The 23,033-nt window shown below is 34.9% G+C and overlaps 1 protein-coding gene and 2 long non-coding RNA genes across 6 annotated transcripts in view; 1 reads left to right on the forward strand and 2 right to left on the reverse strand.

The window, feature by feature from the left end:
* LOC143242162 (sodium- and chloride-dependent GABA transporter 1-like) overlaps positions 1–23,033 on the forward strand; it is a 532,318-nt gene that overhangs the window by 97,999 nt on the left and 411,286 nt on the right. The gene's annotated exons all lie outside the window — the stretch shown is intronic.
* Positions 16,062–19,639, reverse strand: LOC143242164 (uncharacterized). Its single transcript, XR_013022497.1, has 3 exons — positions 19,554–19,639; positions 18,026–19,202; positions 16,062–17,989 (listed from the first exon to the last, which is right to left on the reverse strand). It is a non-coding gene; the product is annotated as an uncharacterized LOC143242164 (long non-coding RNA).
* Positions 19,633–22,287, reverse strand: LOC143242165 (uncharacterized). Its single transcript, XR_013022498.1, has 3 exons — positions 22,237–22,287; positions 21,085–21,185; positions 19,633–19,725 (listed from the first exon to the last, which is right to left on the reverse strand). It is a non-coding gene; the product is annotated as an uncharacterized LOC143242165 (long non-coding RNA).

Consider the following 23,033-nt stretch of genomic DNA (forward strand, 5'->3'; position numbering starts at 1 on the left):
GGAATCATCTTGTACACCGAAAAATATGGTAGTAGTTACAAACTTAAACAACTATTCTGGCTAACTATATCGTTATCATTAATTGTTACAGACAAGAAACAATTAGAATATAATTAAAATCATTATACTTTATTTTCACATGTACTACCCTATAAAATAGTTTATTCTCAGTTTAGGTAATATATGTTAATTAATGAAAGTTAGAACACCACATTACATAATTATCAAACATATAATACATTGAAAACGTGGGGCGTTATAATGTGACGGTCAATCCCACTATTCGTTGGTAGAGTAGCCCAAGAGTTGGTGGTGGGTGGTGATGACTAGCCACCTTTCCTCTAGTCTTACACTACTAAATTAGGGACGGCTAGCGCAGATAGCCCTCGTGTAGCTTTGCGCGAAATTCAAAACCAAACAAACTTAAACCAATAATATTTTATTGATCTGACACGAAGATCTAAACTTAACAATTTGCTACTAATTATGACATTTTCTGAATTATCTTCTCATTATCAATGTTAACATGAAATTATTATACCATAAAACAAGTTTGACAACTTATATGGTGAATGTATTTTACATAATTTATAGTCAGATGGATATATTTTTTTTATTTTAAAGAGAAATATATGCACCTGTAATAACTGTTACAATACCTGTACTCGTAATAACGTTACAAGCTCAGAGTATGTGATGTTACACGTGTTAAGGCACTGATTGTCAGACCAAAATGACAATAACAGTTGTGCACTTTGAAAACGGAGGAAAACAGGATTTTTCGCCAAAACGCATTCGTGTTTAATAAATTTTTTGAAAGATCTGCATGTTCTGCAAGTGCAACATGTGCAAAATCCCTATAAAAGTGACGGGTTCTCGGTTTCCATAGCTCAGTGTTAAGCCACCGACACGCAATACAGTTACGCCAAGACTGACTGAAGCACAACGCAACAATGTCATTGGTCGCTTGGAAGCAGGCGAATCTCGATCAGATGTTGCCAGAGCTGTGAATGTCCACCCAAGCACCATCACAAGGCTATGGAATCGTCACCAATAACATGGATCAACTCGTGACCGTTCACTATCTGGCAGACCTCGTGTGACCACGTCCGCACAAGATCGCTACATCCGGTTACGTCACCTTCGGGATAGGACCACCACTGCGACGTCTACTGCCTCAAACATACCAAGGCTGCGTAGAATTTCCGATCAGACCGTACGCAACCGTCTACGAGATGCAGGAATCCGACCTCGACGTCCAGTCAGAGGCATCATCCTCACCCAGCAACATCGTCAAGCACGGCTGCAATGGACTCAGGCACATCGGGTATGGTATCATCGACGATGGAGGCATGTTTGGTTCAGCGATGAATTGCGTTTTATGCTTTGTAGGCAGGATGGAAGGACTCGTGTTGACCGTCGCCGAGGTGAACGTTTTGCTGAAAAACACAGATTTGGTGGTGGCAGCGTCATGATGTGGGCTGCCATCGCCTACAATGCCAGAACAGACCTTTTGCACATTCGAGGGAATCTTACGGCTCAACGATACGTCGACAAGATTCTTAGGCCCCATGTGCAACCCATCATGATGAACGTCAACGACGTTTTTCAACATGACAACGTCCGTCCTCACACAGTCCGACTCACCACTATCTTCTTGAGACACCACAACATCAACGTTCTGGCCTGGCCCTCCAGATCACCAGATTTAAACCCCATCAAACATCTTTGGGACGAGTTGGACCGACGTCTGCGACGGCGACAACCTCAACCGCAGACTCTACCTCAGCTTGCAGCAGCTTTGCAGGCTGAGTGGACAGCCATTCCACAGGATGTGATTCGTCATCTCATCGCTTCCATGGGCAGGAGATGCCAAGCAGTTATTGATGCTCACGGGGGGCATACTCGTTATTGACGTTGAGTGACGTTAAAATTCAACTAGTGAGCGTGGACTTTACCTTTGCAGACTTTGGATGTTCAGCAGTGAATGTACAAAGTTTCAAAATGTCTTACAGAACGACACGGAATAAACTTGTTAACAATTTATCTCCAATTTTGCCCTTTGCGCTTCTTTTTTGAAAAGTTTAGTTCATCCTCAGCTTTTAAAGGACATGCTTCTCTAATCAGTGATTGACACCCATGTTGATGTAGTAGCAGGAAGTAGAAATAGTTCATCCTCAGCTGTTAAAGGACACACTTCTCTAATCAGTGATTGACACCCATGTTGATGTAGTAGCAGGAAGTAGAAACAGTTCATCCTCAGCTGTTAAAGGACACACTTCTCTAATCAGTGATTGACACCCATGTTGATGTAGTAGCAGGAAGTAGAAATAGTACATCCTCAGCTACTAAAGGACACACTTCTCTAATCAGTGATTGACACCCATGTTGATGTGGTAGCAGGAAGTAGAAATATACTCTTCAAAAAAAGAAATGCAAAAGGGATATTTTTTTTATTTTAAAGAGAAATATATGTAATAACGTTACAAGCTCAGAGTATGTGATGTTACACGTGTTAAGGCACTGATTGTTAGACCAAAATGACAATAACAGTTGTGCATTTTGAAAACAGAGGAAAACATCGGATTTTTCGCCAAAACGCGTTCGTGTCCAATAAAGTTTTTGAGAGATCTGCATGTTCTGCAAGTGCAACATGTGCTAAATCCCTATAAAAGTGACGGGTTCTCGGTTTCCATAGCTCAGTGTTAAGCCACCGACATGCAATACAGTTACGTCAAAACTGACTGAAGCACAACGCAACAACGTCATTGGTCGCTTGGAAGCAGGCGAATCTCGAACATATGTTGTCATAGCTGTGAATGTCCACCCAAGCACCATCACAAGGCTATGGAATCGTCACCAACAACATGGATCAACTCGTGACCGTCCACGATCTGGCAGACCTCGTGTGACCACGCCTGCACAAGATCGCTACATCAGGTTTCGTCACCTTCGGGATAAAACCACCACTGCGACGTCTACTGCCTCAACAGACCTTTTGCACATTCGAGGGAATCTTACGGCTCAACGATACGTCGACGAGATTCTTAGGCCCAATGTTCAACCCATCATGGTGAACGTCAATGACGTTTTTCAACATGACAACGCCCGTCCTCACACAGCCCGACTCACCACTGTCTTTTGAGACACCACAACATCAACGTTCTTCCCTGGCCCTCCAGATCACCAGATTTAAACCCCATCGAACATCTTTGGGACGAGTTGGACCGACGTCTGCGACGGCGACAACCTCAACCGCAGACTCTACCTCATCTTGCAGCAGCTTTGCAGGCTGAGTGGCCAGCCATTCCACAGAATGTGATTCGTCATCTCATCGCTTCCATGGGCAGGAGATGCCAAGCAGTTATTGATGCTTACGGGGGCATACTCGTTATTGACGTTGAGTGACGTTAAACTTCAACTAGTGAGCGTGGACTTCGCCTTTGCAGACTTTGGATGTTCAGCACTGAATGTGCAAAGTTTTACACATTTCATACAGAACTACCCGGAATAAACTTGTTAACAATTTGTCTCATGTTTTGCCTTTTGCGTTTCTTGTTTTGAAGAGTATATATTCAACTATGCTTATTTTATCCATAGTCTGATGTGAGTGTTTAAACCCTTCAAATTTATATTATTTCGTTTGACTAGAAACTACAATTCTCAGATGTTCATAATTTGTATGTTTACCTGGTAGCTAGACCAACATATTTCGTATTATTTGTGAAACTGAAATCATAATCTAATTTGTATAACAGAACCAGTTAACTTTTATGACCTTATCTTTCTCGTGTTATTTGTAATTCTACTAGTTCAAAACGTCAGTTTTTGGTTTTACTGGTGGTGTTCACATGTGTCTGTCTTCTAACTCAAAATTCCATGCTTATATTTTATTGGTAGTGTTTAGACGTGTCTGTATTCCAGCTCAAAAGTCAAGTTTTATTTTTACTGGTAGTGTGCACATGTGTCTGTATTCTTGTTCCAAACATCAAGTTCTGGTTTCACTGGTAGTGTTCGCATGTGTCTGCATTCCAGGTTAACAACATTGGTTCAGGTGTTGTTCGAAATAAATGGCTGCAAGTAAAGGTCGAAAATAATGAACATAATGAAATGTTTGAAACATAACAGTTGAGAACAGCAAGTTTGAACGTTAGTAGATATATTTAACCTAATTTTGTTTAATTATAAGTTCGGAAATAGAAGTTGTGTATATTTTTGTATTCATGAGATCTCGTAGTGCTTGAGCCGCAAGTCGTAGCTGGCTGTGGTACTGTTTGTCATTTAGTATAAGCTAGAATGTTTTAAACTAGGAAGCCTGTAAATTATTTTATAGAGTATAAAAGTGTTGAAAAATGTGTTTGTTTGTTGGACTTAAAGCCACTTTGAGCTGTCTAGTATAGGTGTACAAACAGAAATACTGTTTTATACTATATTTTTTAATTTTGTAATTTAAATGTTCGGTAGTGGGAGTTGCGGGTCCTAAAGATAGTATTGACATGAAAAGGTTTAATAACTTAGGCCAAGAATACCTTAGGCCAAGAATTTTCATTTTAAGCTATGAGACATTGTGGAGTGATTAGAGTTGTTTCAACAGCATAATTAGATAAAAGAAAGTCACGTGGATATTGGGAACCAGTTTGTGTGTTCGCTATCGCTGTTATTGAGTCGTTTTACGTTAATTAGTTTGTTTGTTTTGTTTAATTTTGTGCAAGGCTACACGAAGGCCACCTGCGCTAGTCATTCCTAATTTTGCAGTGTAAGACAAGAGAGAAGACAGCTAATCATCACCACCCACTGCCAACTCTTGGGCTACTCTTTTACTAACGATACATTAAGATACGCGGTTTCTTTTTTCCGCAACAAAACAGAAAGAAAAAAAAAAAATGGCAAACCGAGTGTTTGTAATTTCAAAACTTTAAACAACTCAGAAAAAAAATCGCAGGGTGCGGTATCTATCAGATGCAACAATGATTTAGTAATAAATCGAACTCGAAGTGAGTTTGTGACGGTTAGGGTCTTTGTTTACTATGATTTCATCTGTTGCTGTATGTGGACAGAGCCAACTACTGAAGATTTCTGTCATTATTTTCAAGAAAGCAACTAATAAAACTGTTTTGGGTTTGAATTTTGCAGCTGGGAATATGGTTTATAATTATTTTTAACAGCGAGTTTTCGACAGTGAAATATAACAAAACGATTGTTTGTTTCTTTCTTAGGTTAGCACAAAGCTCCATATTTTACTATATACTTTCTGTCTGCAGCGAGAAATCAAATTCCTGGCTTTAGTGTCAAAGCCCGCTGAACTATTATTGACGCGACAAAACGAAATTTTGTTTTACTTGGATATTTGAACATAAGTACGCAAGAGGTCTCTGTGCTAGCTTTCCCTAATTTTGGACTGATAGATAGATACGAGCAGCATTTACTATCAACTCTAAAATTGCTCTATTCGAATTCTTCAATCTCACTGCCACTATTGAAACTATTGGCGCGCTTATATTTAGGTGAAACGTGAACTATGGATCTTTAGATGCATTGCCCGAATGTAAACCGTTCGGTCAAGCTCAACCCACAAACTATTGTATTTTTTGAAACTAAGTTGAATGGACGGTAAAATATTATATCGATTTGTTTGTTTGTTTTGGAATTTCGCACAAAACTACTCGAGGGCCATCTGTGCTAGCCGTCCCTAATTTAGCAGTGTAAGACTAGTGGGAAGGCAGCTAGTCATCACCACCCACCGCCAACTCTTGGGCTACTCTTTTACCAACGAAAAGTGGGATTGACCGTCACATTATAACGCCCCACGGCTGGGAGGGCTAGCATGTTTAGCGCGACGCGGGCGCGAACCCGCGACTCTCGGATTACGAGTCTCGCGCCTTACGCGCTTGGCCATGCCAGGCCATATTATATCGAAACGCCTTCCTCTACACTTTTGTTTCTACAATAGTTGTCGTCCATTTAACTTAAATTCAGTACTAATACTCTGTCAAACAGTGTATGAAATAATGTTATATCTTTTATTTTGTCTTTTACTCTAGGATGTACATGTTTCGTAAAGAAATAAGCCATCTTATAGTATTAGTTTATTGTTTCTTCATCTATGCGTGGCCCGACATGGCCAAGTGGGTTGAGGCGTTCGACTCGTAATCCGACGGTCGCGGGTTCGAAACCCCGTCGCACCAAACATGCTCGCCCTTTTAGCCCTGGGGGCGTTATAATGTAACGGTCAATCCCACTATTTGTTGATAAAATAGAAGCCCAAAAGTTGACCGTGGGTGGTGATGATTAGCTGCCTTTTCTCTAGTCTTACACTTCTAAATTATGGACGGCTAGCGCAGATAGCGCTCAAGTAGCTTTGCGCGAAATTCAAAAACAAATCACCCCAAGCGGAGGATAGGACACACATAAAATGTGGTTTAAAATGGTTGAAGTTAAGTACAAAACTGCACAATGAGCTATCCGTACTCTGCCCACCACAGAGATCGAAACCTGGTGTCTAGCCTTCTAACTCTACAGACATATCGCTTTGGTTTGAATTTTGCGAAAAGCAGGACAAGGGCTATCTCTACTTACTTTTCATAATTTAGCAACCATAAACTAGAAGAAAGATAGCTAAACACCATCCACCACCAACTCTTAGACTATGCTTTCACCAGCAAATAATGGGACTGACCGTCACATATAATGCCCCATGGATGAAAAGGCAAGTATTTTTGGTGACGGAGATTCGAACCCATGACCCTTAAATTCAGAGTCGAGCGCGTTAAACACAAGATCATACCAAGTATACAACAGCTGTATATAAGTTATCAGAAAAGTGTAGTGCAGCGATTCACGACCTCTAACTCTGTACCTGATCTCAAAATGAAGGTTCTTGGGTTCGAAACGTGCGTATTCAGTTTTATAGTGTATTTATAGAAGTGGAATATTTAGAGACAAGGATTAATGTTAAAATTTAATGTAATCATGATGCTAATATCTGGATGTATTTTATTACTCACAATCTCCAACTGTTACAGATTAGAAGTCTGGGAACAATGTATTTAAGACTATAGAGTGATATACGAACACATGTAACTATTTATTGTAAGAAAACGTAATTTGAGCTTATTTTTAATCAGGCAAGTGCTAAGGATCGTAACACACAACAGTATCTTTCGAGGCAAATACTAGCGATCAGAACATAGATGATTGTTTATCTAAACAAATACTAGAGATATAAACATAGGTTACTATTTATCCAGACAAGTACTACAAATCAGTAAAACGTGCGCATGCCATAAATCACGAGAAAAATTATGCACTCTCTTGGCTAGAACACAGCATGACATATGAACTATAAAAGCAAGAAATGAAAATACTTGTTTCTTTTAATTTCAGTTTGGAAGTACATCTAGTTCACATAGTGTCATTCGTTACTAAGATATAGTTTGTTCTTTACCTGGTTTTTTGTCTTTAATTTTTGGGTTACTGTGTTTCTCCAAAGAACATTACAAGATGTAGCTTTCAGTAGGTCCAGGAACTATGAGGAAGACAGCACCAATAAAGTTATTGAATGGTGAAGAAGGAAACATTACCGTGTTTTGTGGACAGACCACAAGACAACCTTCAGAATCTTGACTGTAGGAGTTTATTTCTGGTGCTGTCATTAGTGAAGATGTACAATCTCTTACCTTACTGGACCTGTTCATTTTCAGGTCACCACTTTAGTTTCATTGGTCAATGGACTTTCAGAATGACCAGTACGTTGGAATGATCATATGGAGGTAGTGAGAAGATTTGGCACCAAACTAACACACTTCTGGTTTCGGTTTATGAAACAACGGTTTATCTCTTACACGTTTTAAGAGCCAAACTAAAATAAGAACTGTCTGAGCTGGATACCTTGGTTACATAGAGTTAGCCATAAACATTATGACGAGTTGTATGTGTGACTGCAATGCATCCAAGAGAAGAGAACCTAAAACTTTGCACACATAGTAAGGGGATAGTGTGGGTGTGCACTGAGGTACTATGTGTCAGATTTGACTCAAAAATGTTCTTTATCCTAATTATTCTGCTTTGTAAAGGTCTATAGGAAAGTATCATTTTCTCTCTCTTACTCAGTACACTATTTTCAACATAAACTTGGGAACTCTAAACATTTGAAGTAAACTAAGTTTTGGAAACAGAAACAGAGAATACTGCAGAATTTGAAGACTGAAAAGATTCAGATAAAATCACAGTGATAAAATAATCGAATCTGAGAAACTAAAGTAAATCTATTTGTTTTTAAAAAGGGTTGGACTGAAATAAGATTGGAAAATCGTAAAATAAAAATCATTAAAGAATTGGTGCATTGGGTAGCGATAGAATTAATTAAAATAAAGGAGACACTTAACTGGTATAGTAAGATCTTAGTGGATCCACTCCTTACTAAGTTTTAGTACTGTATATAGTGTCCAGGTTAAATGGGTTATAACTAAAATATTCCTGGTTGACCAAGTATGATAATGATTGTAAATGTTTGATGACCAATGCTGTCAGTGAACAAAGGTCATGGAGTGACATTATTCACTGGACAAAAAATGTAAGTTGAAATTCTTGATATGAGTATGCTTTCTTTGTACACACCCCCACTAAATGATCAAGAAAAAAGATGTTTAACATTACAGATATCAATCTTGAGGTAAAAAGGACTGGAAGGTTAAACACTAACCATTAGTGGAAGAGGAATATTATATTGTTTGAAATGGTGAGTTGTACCAGTGATGAATATTAGTTGTCTGTTCTCTTTATTATACTTTTAAAATTAAACAATAAGTTATCCTCTTATAAACACTCTCAAACTCCTATATTTTGTTTTTTCTTTAACTAATTTTTTTTTACCCAGTGTTTTCCTTACATCATTGCAATATGTTACTGATTTGCATGTTTGTTTGTTTTCTTTTTTATCTTTATCATTTAATACTGAAACTTATGTTAGTGAACTTTCTATTTGTCTTTCCTACAAGAAAACATCTCTTAAACAGCAACTTCTATAACTTTTAAAGAAATAAAAATTCATCCAATGTTTTTAGGCAAAAATATAATATCTACTATTTCTAAACGATTTGGTTTAGATTTGAATTTTTTCAAAATTGCAAATAAACTTTAAGAATATAATATAACAAGCTAGAAACTTAACATCTCCCTCTGAATGCATTAATTAAAATAAAAACTACATGTACTTTAGACTTCAAAGGTTTTATTACATGCATTAATGATCTAATGATTTCATTCATATATAATTTCAGTCAGACAATATGGTGAGTGGATGGTGGATAATATTCTAAACATATCAGACAGAATGTGTTTTGTTTTGTTATAGCAAAGCAACAATGGGCTATCTGCTGTGTCCACCAAGGGGAACCAAAACCCTGATTTTAGCATTATAAATTCAAACACTTACCTCTGTCCTACTAGGGAACAGACAATGAACACTTGTATAACAGTTGTTATGGAGTGAATACCTTTTCTAAGTTAGCATTCACAAACTTCATATTATAAAACTGTTGTTATAACAAACTACTTGACATCAATTGTATTCCAACCACTACTGTAGTTGTTGTATGCCAGTGAGCCTTATAAGCTATTAAATGCAATGGTAGCCCACATCAAGATCTTATATCAAGGTTAAAATAGCCTTCTTGTTTTCAAATTATAAATTCTCTAAAAAAAAGATTCCTAATTCTTTTAGCTTGTTTCACCACAGTCAAATACATTAGAATACTGAAGGTTTTTCAATGTGTGTAAATAATCATACTTAAATAATTTTAAACCTTTACACCACCATTATTTTCTGATGGGATTCCAAACATATTTATACATGGTGTCTTTGTTGTTAATATTTGCAATAATTTTATCAAGATACAAATAATAGTTGATACTATGGAATAAGAACCAGAATCTCATTTGATTAAGTAAGTGGTTCAAAAGTTGTATGAAGTTTAAAGTTAGGCAATTGAAAACAGATGTTTCATTTCAAAGAGAATAACTGATATTTACCTGTAAGACAGGAGTATTTTGCAGTGAAAACAATATTTTATTGTTAAAAAGGCTCCAATGCATACAAAGATTCATTAAAAATTAATCATCATATCATATTATTTACAATAGGAAAATAATTAAATGTTTAAAAAAATTACCTTTCAAAATTATACAAGAGTGTACACGTTATCTTGTATAATTATACGAGAGTAGACAAAGTGTTGGGGTGGGTAGTGATGACTAGTTGCTTTCCTACAGTACTTAATCAGGGACGACTAGCGCAGATAGCCCTCATGTAGCTTTGCACGAAATTCAAAGCAAACCAAATTAAAACCAACTGGTCGTTTGCCTTCACTTTTTCCTTCAGTATATAATTATTTATTGTTTCTATCAGTTTACATGCTATTCTATCCATGATTCCGATAGCATGTGACCCAATTTAAACACGTTACTTTTGGCCTTCTGCCAAATGAATAATTTTTTGTGTTTTTATGCGAGGGGAGAGTAGTAAGCTTGAGTAATTACTGCCTCCAGTCGGCACTGCAAGTTCACGCTGAGTGATTTAGTGATTTCGATATTAGTTGTAACCTGTTATCTTGAACTCGCAAAGTTGGAGAGAAATTCAGATTCTTTTAAAAACAAATCTTAGTCAAAGTGACGCCTGGTAGAAATTGATGAAATAACATTTAATTTCGTTTTGACCCCGATTGTCTCAGTATTTAAATTTATAAAACTATAAACATAACCCATATAGCCCTTTTCACTAAAGTTTCTGCTACATTTACGATTTCAAACAATCGTTTATAAACTCACACTCAGTGAACATGCGCAAGTTAAAGAATTTTGTGAAAACCTATTCTGACCTTCAAGACACGTGTTACTGAAAACCTAGTTTATAGAACATGAAATATAATACTTAAAGGATTGTTGTTTATAAATGTTTTTTACCATACCCCAGTTTATATCAATTTGCCACGCTATGAAAACATTTAGTAAAATGAGGGTTTACATTTCTACGTTTTTAAACAACAACTAGTTTAGTGTTAACTCTAACGTATATCTTACAAAATCAAATATTGGCCTTTTATGAGGGTTTTAAGCATAGCAGCAACATATATCTATAGACTATGATCTAATTTGTCTTAATTTAACATTTTAATTAAATAATTATACAAAACATCTTTAGTTAGCATACTTGAACGTCATATAAAATAATTAAGATTCAAATCGAATTAAATGTTTGTCTTGAAAACTTATCCAACACGTAATCGAACAGTTTTGTGAAACGTTAGGATTAGTGTCTATTTACGTCACTCGGAAAAGGGTTCACTGCGTCTCATAATGATGGACGTGCGAGAGTGTGGCGACGTCGAGGAGAGCGATTTTCCGTAATGGTTCTGTAATGGTCTAAGCAGGCATATGCTTGGGTGGCCGCTCCGACTTACTCATACTCAACAGGGTGCTCTGAATGCACGACAATATAGAGACGAAATTCTGGAACCCATTGTGAGGCCTTTTGCCGGTGCTGTCGGCGATGGGTTCATTTTCATGCAGGTTAACGCGCGAGCCCCCGTCGCCTAACTGTGCACGCGTATGGACTTCCTTGATGAGGAAGACATATAGACTTTTGAGTGGTTCGCCAGATCTCCAGAGTTAAATCCGATTGAACATTGTTGGGACATGTTGTCGAGGTGTGTTATTGAACGGCACCACTCAGAATGTACAGGAACCCCGACAAGCCCTGCTAGACAAGTGGGCTCCCATACCCCAAGATAACATTGATAGACTGATTCGAAGTGTGCCAAATCGGTGTCAAAAGTGTATCACAGCCCGTGGAAGTCACATTAGATATTGAATGTTTCAAACATTTCTTGAATAAACGCATGTAAACTGTTTAAAGTATTGTATCGTATGGGATATCAGTTTTTGTGATACTAGTCATTTTTTTAAAATTTTATTTCTCCATGTTTTACACTTCATCACACATTAAAAATGGATATAGATGGAACTGAAATAAGACAAAATATCTAAAAAATAAAAGTATTCTCACATTTGGAACACTGAGATAAATTATATAAGAAAACGTACTTGTTCTTTTAATTTTTAGCAGTTTTTTTTATAGCCGTAAGGAATTTCAGCTTAAACAGCAATACAGAGGTTCCATCTGGTCAATGAAGATATACTTAGAATATTTCACTTCTGTATTTTGCAGTTTTATGAGCGTTTTTTTACCATTAACCGGTGGTAGATGGATCTTCACCAAACTCGGTATGGTGGTTCATTGGGTCCATGGGGGGAAACACATAGATCTTTTGAGGCTTACGGTCTTTATGAGCGTTTCTTTTACAACTACTTCGCCCCTTATTGACCGATCAACACTGAATTTGTCTACGAAGGTTTGTTGAGTCGATGTGAGGATACGTTCAAATTTTCGGTTTTACATTTTGTCTTTGGCAGTTTTTATGGGCGTTTTATACAATTACATATAAGGGAAGCAACTTTTCATGTCCTTGAATAACCATGAATTTACATAACTTACGTCACTACTTTTTCACTTTTAACACGATAAATATGATACGCATAAGTAAAATACATAGGTAAATTCAGGATTTATAACGCAACAGTTTACCCTCTAGTAATAGAGCGCAGACAGCTCACAGTATAACTGTAGGCTCAAAACAGATAAACATAACATAGAAGCAAAATGGAGTATTCAGATCCTAACTTTAAAGGCTCAAGTCCCAGTTCTTTCAAAAATTACAAATTTCAAGTAAATGGCAATGGACATCTTCAGATCCAAAGTTTTAAGACTCGAGTCAGATGTTTTCCAAATTTACAAATTCCTCGTAAAGACGACAGTTTAATACAAACTCTTTATTTCTCAGGGTCGTCGTTACGTCGTATTAACTCTATAAACCTTCTATCAATAATTACTTGTTTTCCATGCAATATCTCATGATTATCAAAAAACCATAACAATGGCTGAAAATATACTGCACGTAGTAAGTTGATACTACTGCCCTCTATAAATCATGTTCTTAATAATAATATCTGTATTTCAGTTTGGAGTCGCCACAGCTGAAAGCAGAGGGTCAAACGGTATAAAATATCTATTCTTTAGGTCTGTATTTTTATTACTGTGTGATATGTATACTTTCATAGAGTTTAAAAAACATCCTTTTAATTAAAAACTTTAAAACCAAAATACGTTTTACCTTTCTCACGTTTGTTCTTCAGACTGGATTTCTTAATGGAAAATTAAAACGACAGTTAGAAAATCGTTTGGGATTAGAAATTGCTTTAAGAATATCGTCAAAACAAAAAATATGATTCTTATATATAAATCTTACATCCCTGTATGTACCAGTTTCTGTTAGTCACATCTTAGTTTGTACCAGTTTCAACTAGTTACATCTTAGTTTGTACCAGTTTTAACTAGTTACATCCTATTTTGTAATTACTTCTGTTAGTTGCATCCAACTTTTATCTTTTTCTGCTAGTTACATCTTAGCTTGTACCTCTTTTTTCTAGTTGCATCCTAATTTGTAACTATTTCTGTTAGATACATCCTAGTTTGTAACTATTTCTGTCAGTTACATTCTATTTTGTTGTTTTTTCTGACAGCCTTATCCTAGTGTGTACATGTTTGTATCAACCTCAACAAGATTCTAACCAAGTGTACATTTTTCAAACCAAATTGTAAGTTAATATGATATTTGTAGGTGGTTTTTCTATAATAGATTATGAATTGTTAAAGTTCAACGTTCAACACAATAAATTGCATGACAGATGGAGTAAAACTAGTGAGGTTGGTGTTTGAAACCAAAAGCAGTGTGTTATGATTTACTTTCATTTCTTTGACATCCACAGTACCAACATACGAGTATTATGTGATCTCATCCCTCTATGACCTTTGATCTTGTCTTGAATATGATAACGTTTATTGTCACGATAAAACAGACTACACTGATTTAAATGTGCTTTACTGTTTCGGTTGTTATTTATGTTTTCTCTTACAGTAGGTAAGTTATGTCTAGCAATGTGTTAACTGGTTCTTCTTTTTTTGTATTTAGGAGTTGTGTACAGTTATCGAACAACATATCACATTGAGTTTTGACGTTAATGAGTTATTGGAGGTTCCTTTGTTTTCCACTTTTTACCAGCGCACTGTCACCCCTCTCTTCCCTAAATGGCAGTATGGGCTGATATGTGAACTCCATGTGACAACCATATTTTATCTTTTTTTTTTAAGGAACCGTTCTTCAAATGACATCGATTTAGCAGGTTTTGTTGTCTGGCTTAATAGTTTCACTTCAAATAAAAACAAAACAAGCAAACCACCTAAAAGGTACCAATTTGATAATTTAATCAGGAGAATTACAAATAGATATTACAAAAATTGACCTCAAGTCATAACAAAATTTTATACTCTTAATACATCAAGTGATTTATTACGACTTTCTCAATCTATTCAAGTATACACAGAATAAAATTTTGAAGGATAGAGTTACCCTTGGAATTTTTTCATGCAGTCTTTCAAAATAACATTATTTAACATGATTAATTAGGCTTGAAGAAAATAAGATAATTCTACTTTATTTTCCAATTGAAATTTGAGATTTATATCTAGAAGTTAGACGTATATAATAAATAAATATATTGTGAGCTTAGAATCAAAATATTTTTAATTTTCGTTTGTTTTGAAATTCGCACAAAGCTACTCGAGAGCTATCTGTGCTAGCCGTCCCTAATTTAGTAGTGTAAGACTAGAGGGAAGGCAGCTAGTCATCACCACCCACCGCCAACTCTTGGGCTACTCTTTTACCGACGAATAGTGGGATTGACCGTCACATTATAACGCCCCCACGGCTGGGAGGGCGAGCATGTTTAGCGCGACTCGGATGCGAACCCGCGACCCTCAGATTCCGAGCGCAAGCCTTATCGCGCTCGGCCATGCCAGGCCTTTCATTTTCGAGAAAGGAACTTCAGAAATCGATCTCAAATTGAAGTTACTTGCTCTATCAGAGAGTAAGACGTTTAGGGTCAGTAATATGATTATGTACTAAAAAAAAGACCTACTGTTACAAATATGATCATATAATAAAGGTAGATCTAGTTTTAGGAATATGATCATGAGCTAAAGGAAAATCCAGTGTTAGCAATACGATCATGTACTACAGGAAGACCTAGTGCTAATAAATATGATCATGTACTAAAGTAAGATCTAGTGTTAGTAATATGATCATGAACTATGGATAGATCTACTCAATTATCATATTACTAACACTAGAGTAAGAACTAGTCAAGGTTCATATCACTAACACTAGAGTAAGAACTAGTCAAGGTTCATATCACTAACACTAGTTCTTACTTTAGTACATGATCATATGACTAACACCATGTGTTTCTTTCGTATATGATCATATTTTTAACATTAGTAACATTATTATGTACTAAAGGAGAATATAGTGTTAGTAATATCATCATCTACTGAAAGAACCTAGGGTTAGTAATATTATCACGTACTGAACATCTAGAGTTAATAATATGATCACGCACTAAAGTAAGACCTGGTGTTAGTAATATGATCATGTACCACAGGAAGATCTAGTATTAGTAATATGTTCATGTTATAAAGGAAGACCATGTGTTAGTAAAACGATTATGTACTAAAGTAAAATCTAGAGTTCGAAAAATGATTATGCAGTAAAGTAAGATCTTGTGTCAGTAATATGATCACATACTAAAGTAAGATCTAGTGATAGTAACACGATTACGTACTAAGGTAAGATCAAGTGTTAGAAATGTGATCCTGAACTAAAGGAAGACCTAATGTTAGTACCGTGATCATGTACTAAAGGAAGATTTATGTTAGTAATATGATCTGTACTAATCGAAGATATAGTGCTAGGAATATTATGATGTATTAAAGGAAACCTAATCTAAGTAATATTCCTAGCACTATACCTAATCTAAGTAACCTAATCTAAGTAATATGATCATTTAACAAAGTAAGATCTAGTGATCTAGTTTTAGTAAAAATACGATCATGTACTGAAGATCTAGTTTTAGTAATATGATCATTAACTAAGGATAGATCTAGTGATAGTAATATGATCATGTAATAAAGGAACGCCTAGTGTTATTCATATAATCATGTACTAAACTAAGACCTAGTACTAGTAATGCGAGATTTTTGTCAGTAATATGATCATCTAGTAAAAAGTGTTCTTGTGTTAGTTTTGTGATCATGTACTAAAGGAAGATCTAGTGTTAGTAATATCAAAATGTACTAAAGGATGATCTCGTGTTGGTAATATGATCATGTAGTAAATGAAGACCTGGGGTTAGTAATATAATGATGTAGTAAAGGAAGACCTTGTGTTAGTAATATAATCATGTACTAAACAAAGAACTAGTGTTAGTTATATTACCATGTATCAAAGTTAGTAATATCATCATGAACTAAAGATCTAGTCTTAGTAATATAATAATGTACTAAAGAGAAACCAATGTGATCATTGTGATTACATTGATCAATTATGATCATGTAATAAAGGAACACCTAGTGTTATTCATATGATGATGTACAAAACTAAGACCTAGTATTAGTAATAAGATCATCTACCAACGCGAGATTTTTTGTCAGTAATATGATCATCTAGTAAAGAGTGTTCTTGTGTTAGTTTTATGATCATGTACTAAAGTAAGATCTAGTGTTATTCAAATGATTATTTAGAAAAGTAAAACCTAGTGTTAGTAATATGATCATATACTAAAGGAAGATCTAATGTTTGTGATATGATCATGAATTAATATAAGATGCAGTGTTATTAATAAGATCACGTACTAATGAAAGGCCTACTGTTACCAAGATGATCACGTACTAAAGGAAGTTCTAATGTTAATAACACGATCATTTACTAAATGAAGATGTATTGTTAGTAATATGATCATGAACTAACGTAAGATCTAGGGTTAATAATATGACCATTTAGTGAGGACGACCTAGTGTTAGTAATATGATCACGTACTAGAGTATGATTTATTGTGATAAGTCACGTACCAAAGGAAGACCTAGTATTAGTGATATGATCATGTGTTAAAGGATGATCTAGTGTTAGTGATATGATCATGTAGTATAGGAAGACCTAGAGTTAAAATATGATAATGTACTAAAGGAATATCCAATGTTAATAATAAAATCTTGTACTAAAGATCTAGTGCTAGCAACATCATAACGTACAAAAGGAACATCTGGTGTTAGTAATATGATCATGTACAAAAGAAAGATCAAGTATTAGTAAAATGATCATGAAGTAAAGTAAGATCTAGTATTGGTAATATCATCATGAACTAAAGAAAGACCTTGTGTTAGTAATATCATCATGTAATAAAGGAAGACGTAATACGGTCATGTATTAAAGGAAGAACTAGAGTTAGTAATATCATCAAGTACTAAAGGAAGACCAGGTTTGAGTAATATGATAATGTACTAGAATAAAATCTAGTGTTACTAATTTGATCATGTACTAAAGGAAGACCTAGGGTTAATTAGGTGATCATGCACTAAAGTGAGATACATTGTTAGTAATATGATCATGACCTATATTAAGATACAGATATAGTGTGAGTAATATGATCATGAACTAAAGTAAGATCTAGTGTTAGTAGTGTGATCACGTATTGAAGATATATAGTTAGAAATATGATCATGTTCTAAAGAAAGAACTAGTGTTAGTAGTGTGATCACGTATTGAAGATATATAGTTAGAAATATGATCATGTTCTAAAGAAAGAACTAGTGTTACTAAAATGATCATGTACTAAAGAAATATCTTGTGTTAAAATATGATCAAGTTCTATAGATCTAGTCTTACTAATATAATCACGTACTAAAGGAAGATCTAGCGATCGTAACATGATCATGTACTAATGAAAAAACGTGTTAGTAATACGATCACGTACCAAAGGAGACCTTCTGTTAGTAATATGATCACGTACTCAAAGAAACCTTCTGTAAGTAATATGACCATCAAATAAAGGAAGATATGGTGGTAGTAATATGATCATTAACTAAAAAAGTCCTGATGTAGTAATATGATCATTAACTAAAGAAGTCCTGATGTAGTAATATGATCCTGTACTAAAAAAAAATCTTGTTTCAGTTATATGATCATGAACTAAGGTAAGATCTGGTGTTAGTAAAATGATAATGTACTAAAGGAAGACCTAAGGTTAAAAATATGATCATGTTCTCAAAGAATATTAAATATTATGAATGTGATCATGTACTAGAGGAAGATCTAGAGTTAGTAAAATGATCATGTGGGAAATTAAGACCGAGTGTTTGTAATATGATAATGCACTAAAGGAAGATCTAGTGTTCGCAATATAGTCAGGTACTAAAGATCTATTGTTAATAATATGGTCACGTACTAAAGGAAGATTTAGCGTTGGAAATATGACCACGCACTAAAGGAATACCTTGTGTTAGTGATACGATCATGTAGTAAAGGTAGATGTGGTGTTAGTAATATAATCAAGTACTAAAGGAAGATCTGGTATTAGTAATGTGATGATGTACTAAAGAAAGACCAGGTGTGAGTAATATGATCATGTATTGAAGGATTCTCTAGTGTTAGTAATATGATGATGCACTAATGTAAGAACGAGTGTAGTAATACGATGGTGTACTAAAGGAAGCCAAGTGTTAAAATACGATTATGTACTAAAACAAGATCTAGATTTAGTAATATAATCATGTACTGAAAGAAGACCTGGTGTTAGTAATATTGTCATTTTCTAAAGGAAGATCTGGTGTTAGTAATATAATCATGAATTAACGGAAGACCTAGTGTTAAAAATATTATCATATACCAAACAAAGATCAAGTGTTAGTAATAAGATCACGTACTAAAGAAGGATCTAGTCACTAGATCAATTATACGTTGACAATCAAGAAATACTTCACATTTAAATGTTAAAAAGTCTATGAATCTAGTGTTAGTAATATGATCACATAGACTTTTTAACATTTAAATGTGAAGTATTTCTTGGATTGCCAACGTATAATTTCCAATGTTTGACAGTTGATTCGTTTGAGTTTTGGGAAGCTCGAAATCTTCACCAAGTGCCTTTGTTTATTTCTTGGAAGGTCGAAGTGTAGGAGTTATGCCAGCAATCAGCCGCTGAAATGAAAAAAAAAAAACGAATTCAATAGTTGAGGTATAACTTCCTAATCTGAATATTAACCTCATTTATCATCATAAATATTATATCTGGAAATATTAACATAAATGATATTTATACGTAAAGAAACTGGTGTATTTCAGTAATATTTTATTTGCCAACTTTGAGACTGTCTCTATAGTCAATATAAGTGTTGAAAATCTACTACAATATGATCATATACTAAAGGAGGATCTAGTGTTAGTAATATGATTATGTACTGAAGGAAAACATGATAATAAGTTTCAGTATAAATAATTTATCAATAATATTTAAAATTTTACTTTTGATAAAGACGAAAAGCAACTCACGTCCTTAAGAGAACCTGGTGTTACCAGCATAAAATGAAAAGCATATAACGGAATCCATAACATTGAAGCCAGGGCTATCCCCCCAGCCTAAGACTTCTCCCCACCAAGGATAAACGTAAGTCTCTGCATACACCAAAGGCTTGTATCTCAAAACTGAAAACAGGAATATTCCCTAAAGGAAATATGTATTTAGAATTAGGAAAAAGACATTCTCTGGTTCTCTGAATGAAACTGAAATAAAATTGATCATTTGTGTGTATATATATATATATATTAGCTACTAAAGATAAGGTATTTATTTATATGTTTTTTGATACTGTGAGAAACGTAACTGAGTTAACATAATGCCAGTTTTATCGAGTAAGTGAGAAAAATGATCTGTTATCACAATTAACATATAGTATTCTCACTTGCTGAATGTTCAAGGTTCATTTCGTTACTTACAGTGAACAAATGTACAAATCCAGGTCCTCCATTATCCTTAAATACTTTTATAACTCCACCATAGGTGAGGGTCAATACAGTTTACCGTAACTGAGATATGGCGTGGCTGTTTATGTCAATGTCAGTGGCCGAAATAAATAATACTATTATGCAATCTGTTGTGCTGAAATACAACTAGTTCTCAATATCAGAAGTGGCGATTGAGGCTCATTAAATGTATCGCCATCTATTGAATGACACCTCAAACAAAAATCAATAAAAATTCACACTTCTGGTTTGGTTTGTTTTGAGTTTCGTGCAAAGCTACATGAGGTGTATATGCGCTAGTCGTCCATAATTTAGCGGTGTAAGACTACAGGGAAGGCAGCCAGTCATCATCACCCTCCTCCAACTCGTGAGCTTCTCTTTACAAACGAATAATGGAATTGACCGTTACATTATTACGTCCCCACGACTGAAAGGACGAACATATTTGGTGTGACGGGAATTCGAACCCACGACCCTAAGATTACGAGTCGATTGTCTTAAGCACCTGACCGTATCGGTCCTACATTTTGTGTATTCAAGATTTAAACAATTATAAAAATAATTGTGGTATGTGTAGCCATCATTTCTTTATCACATAATTATAAATAAAAGTACTGTGTGCTCAACATGAACAGGACTTTCAGTATGTCAAGATCCTGATTAAATACTTATTGATAAATGTTTTAAATGTAATACAAAAATTGCGGTTGTTAAAACTAAATTTAATTTTCAATGAACGGTGCCATCTTTAACACATAAAACATTAATGTTTATATCAGAATTGTGCCTTTTCAACCCTGAAAGGTGCCACAAACAAACTCCGATATCAGAGTTGAATTCAACAATCATAGAAATCTATCCTTAAATTTTCATTATTCCAGTTGGATTTTCAGTCGAATTTCGTCCTCTTCTTCTTGGAAAGGAGTCTGTGGCATTTAGGTGAGGACGTTTCTGGGACCAAACCCGAACTCACCATTAACATAGCAATAATCGCGTGCTGATATAATCCACTAATTCCAATGTTATACTGTTATTGGTAATATAGGGGTATCAAACTTACCAAACAAATGGCTGGAGAGACAAAAACCCAGGTAGCGAGGAAGTACCAGTTAGGCCGATATCCTGTCATCTCTTCAATGTTGCTAGACAACCTTTTTACACCTGAAATAATTTATTGTTATTAATATTTTAACAAATTTATTGTTTTACTGGTTGTTACCTTCACGTAAAAAAACCACTTGACATAAAACTTGAATTAACTCAAATCTACAAATTAAAAGTGTATTTGTTAATTAATAGTTCAAAGTTTATAATGAAAACAACTGAAAATCCCACAAAAGATTAAAAAACAAAAAAGGCCCCTGGTGGTTAGGGCGCTTGACTCGTAAACTGAGGGTCGTGGATCCGAATCCCCGTCAAACGAAACATGCTCGCCCTTTAAGCCATGAAGGCATTATAAAGTGATGATTAATCCCACCATTCGTTGGTAAAAGAGTATCCCAAGAGTTGACGGCGAGTGGTGACACCTAGCTGCCTTCTCTCTAATCTTATACTACTATATTAGTGATGCTAGCGCAGACAGTCCATATGTAACCTTCGCAAATTTAAAAACAAAACAAAAGGTAAGAAGATAATTTAAAGGATGAATAGCGAATCTGATCCTTTGTGGAGATAAAGTTAAAAAAAACTAGAAAAGTGAAGCGAAGAAAAAATTAAGTTGTTAAAAACTATTGACTTTTGAGTACAATAATACAAGGATTAAATGTAATGAATAATTAACTATCATCTCTAAAGTGAAACTTGAGTAAGACACAATCTTCTACGGTTAACTTGAGAATAATATATCATCATCTTTAGGAGAGCTTGCACATAGTACAACAGCACATTCTAGAGTTAATTTCAGAATAATATATCATCATCTTGAATATAGCACATCAGCACATTCTAGGGTTAACTTGAGAATAATACAACAACATATTTTAAGGGTAACTTGCATATAGTACAACAGCATGTTCTAGGGTTAACCTGCATATAATAAGATACCACCCTTCAAGATTAACTTGTTTATTGTACAACAGCTCCTCCTAGGATTAACATACGTAAAATACATCATCACATTCTACGGAACAGAATAACAACATATAAATAAACAGATATATAAGAAGTGGGAAGTGGCGTAAGAAATAATGCAGGACATGCATTTGAAACTTACCATAAACCCATGTAATAGCTATAGTTTGAAAGAAAACAATGAACAGTAGAGTCATTCCACTGGCAGAATAATAATCCATCAGTTGAAATATGTACATGCCCCCTGAAAAGTAAAATGATTATTTTAGTGAATAATACAATCAGTTTAAAGAAATCCAATCAGAATTATTTATTAACAGTTTCGTTTTATTAAATATATTTTATTACAAGTTACAGTTTCCATATTCTAGATACAAGATAACACCATGGTAAAGCCACAGAAATAAACAGATATATCAGAAGTGGAACGTTACTGAATAAATATAATAGTATTGGGAGTTGTGCTTATGGTAAGTTTTATTTATTACGTCATTTTACAGTGAATAAGATTTGTTTTAGACTATCCACCCAATATTAGACATCATGCACTACACACCCGACATAAGTCTTCATGTCATTACATCATTCATCATGAGACATCATACAATACACATCATCATTAGATCACGACACTACACATCATCAACATCAGACATTATGCACTACACATCATCATTAGACATTACATACTAAACACTAAACATTTGACATCATGTGCTACACATCATCATTAGACGTCATGTACTACAGACCAATCATCACATAACAAACTGAGACAGTTATAGATATCTTTCTACAGGAACTAACATCTCACTCTACAGCAGTACCTTACTGTTATCATCATTGACGCCATTAATTATGACGTCGTTTACATTTGGATGAGATGACGGCTTGAGTAACTTTTTTTTTTGACGGACAAATGAAACATCTACCATAATG

Source organism: Tachypleus tridentatus, unplaced genomic scaffold, assembly GCF_004210375.1.
Source record: "Tachypleus tridentatus isolate NWPU-2018 unplaced genomic scaffold, ASM421037v1 Hic_cluster_2, whole genome shotgun sequence".
NCBI classification, from domain to species: Eukaryota; Metazoa; Arthropoda; class Merostomata; order Xiphosura; family Limulidae; genus Tachypleus; species Tachypleus tridentatus.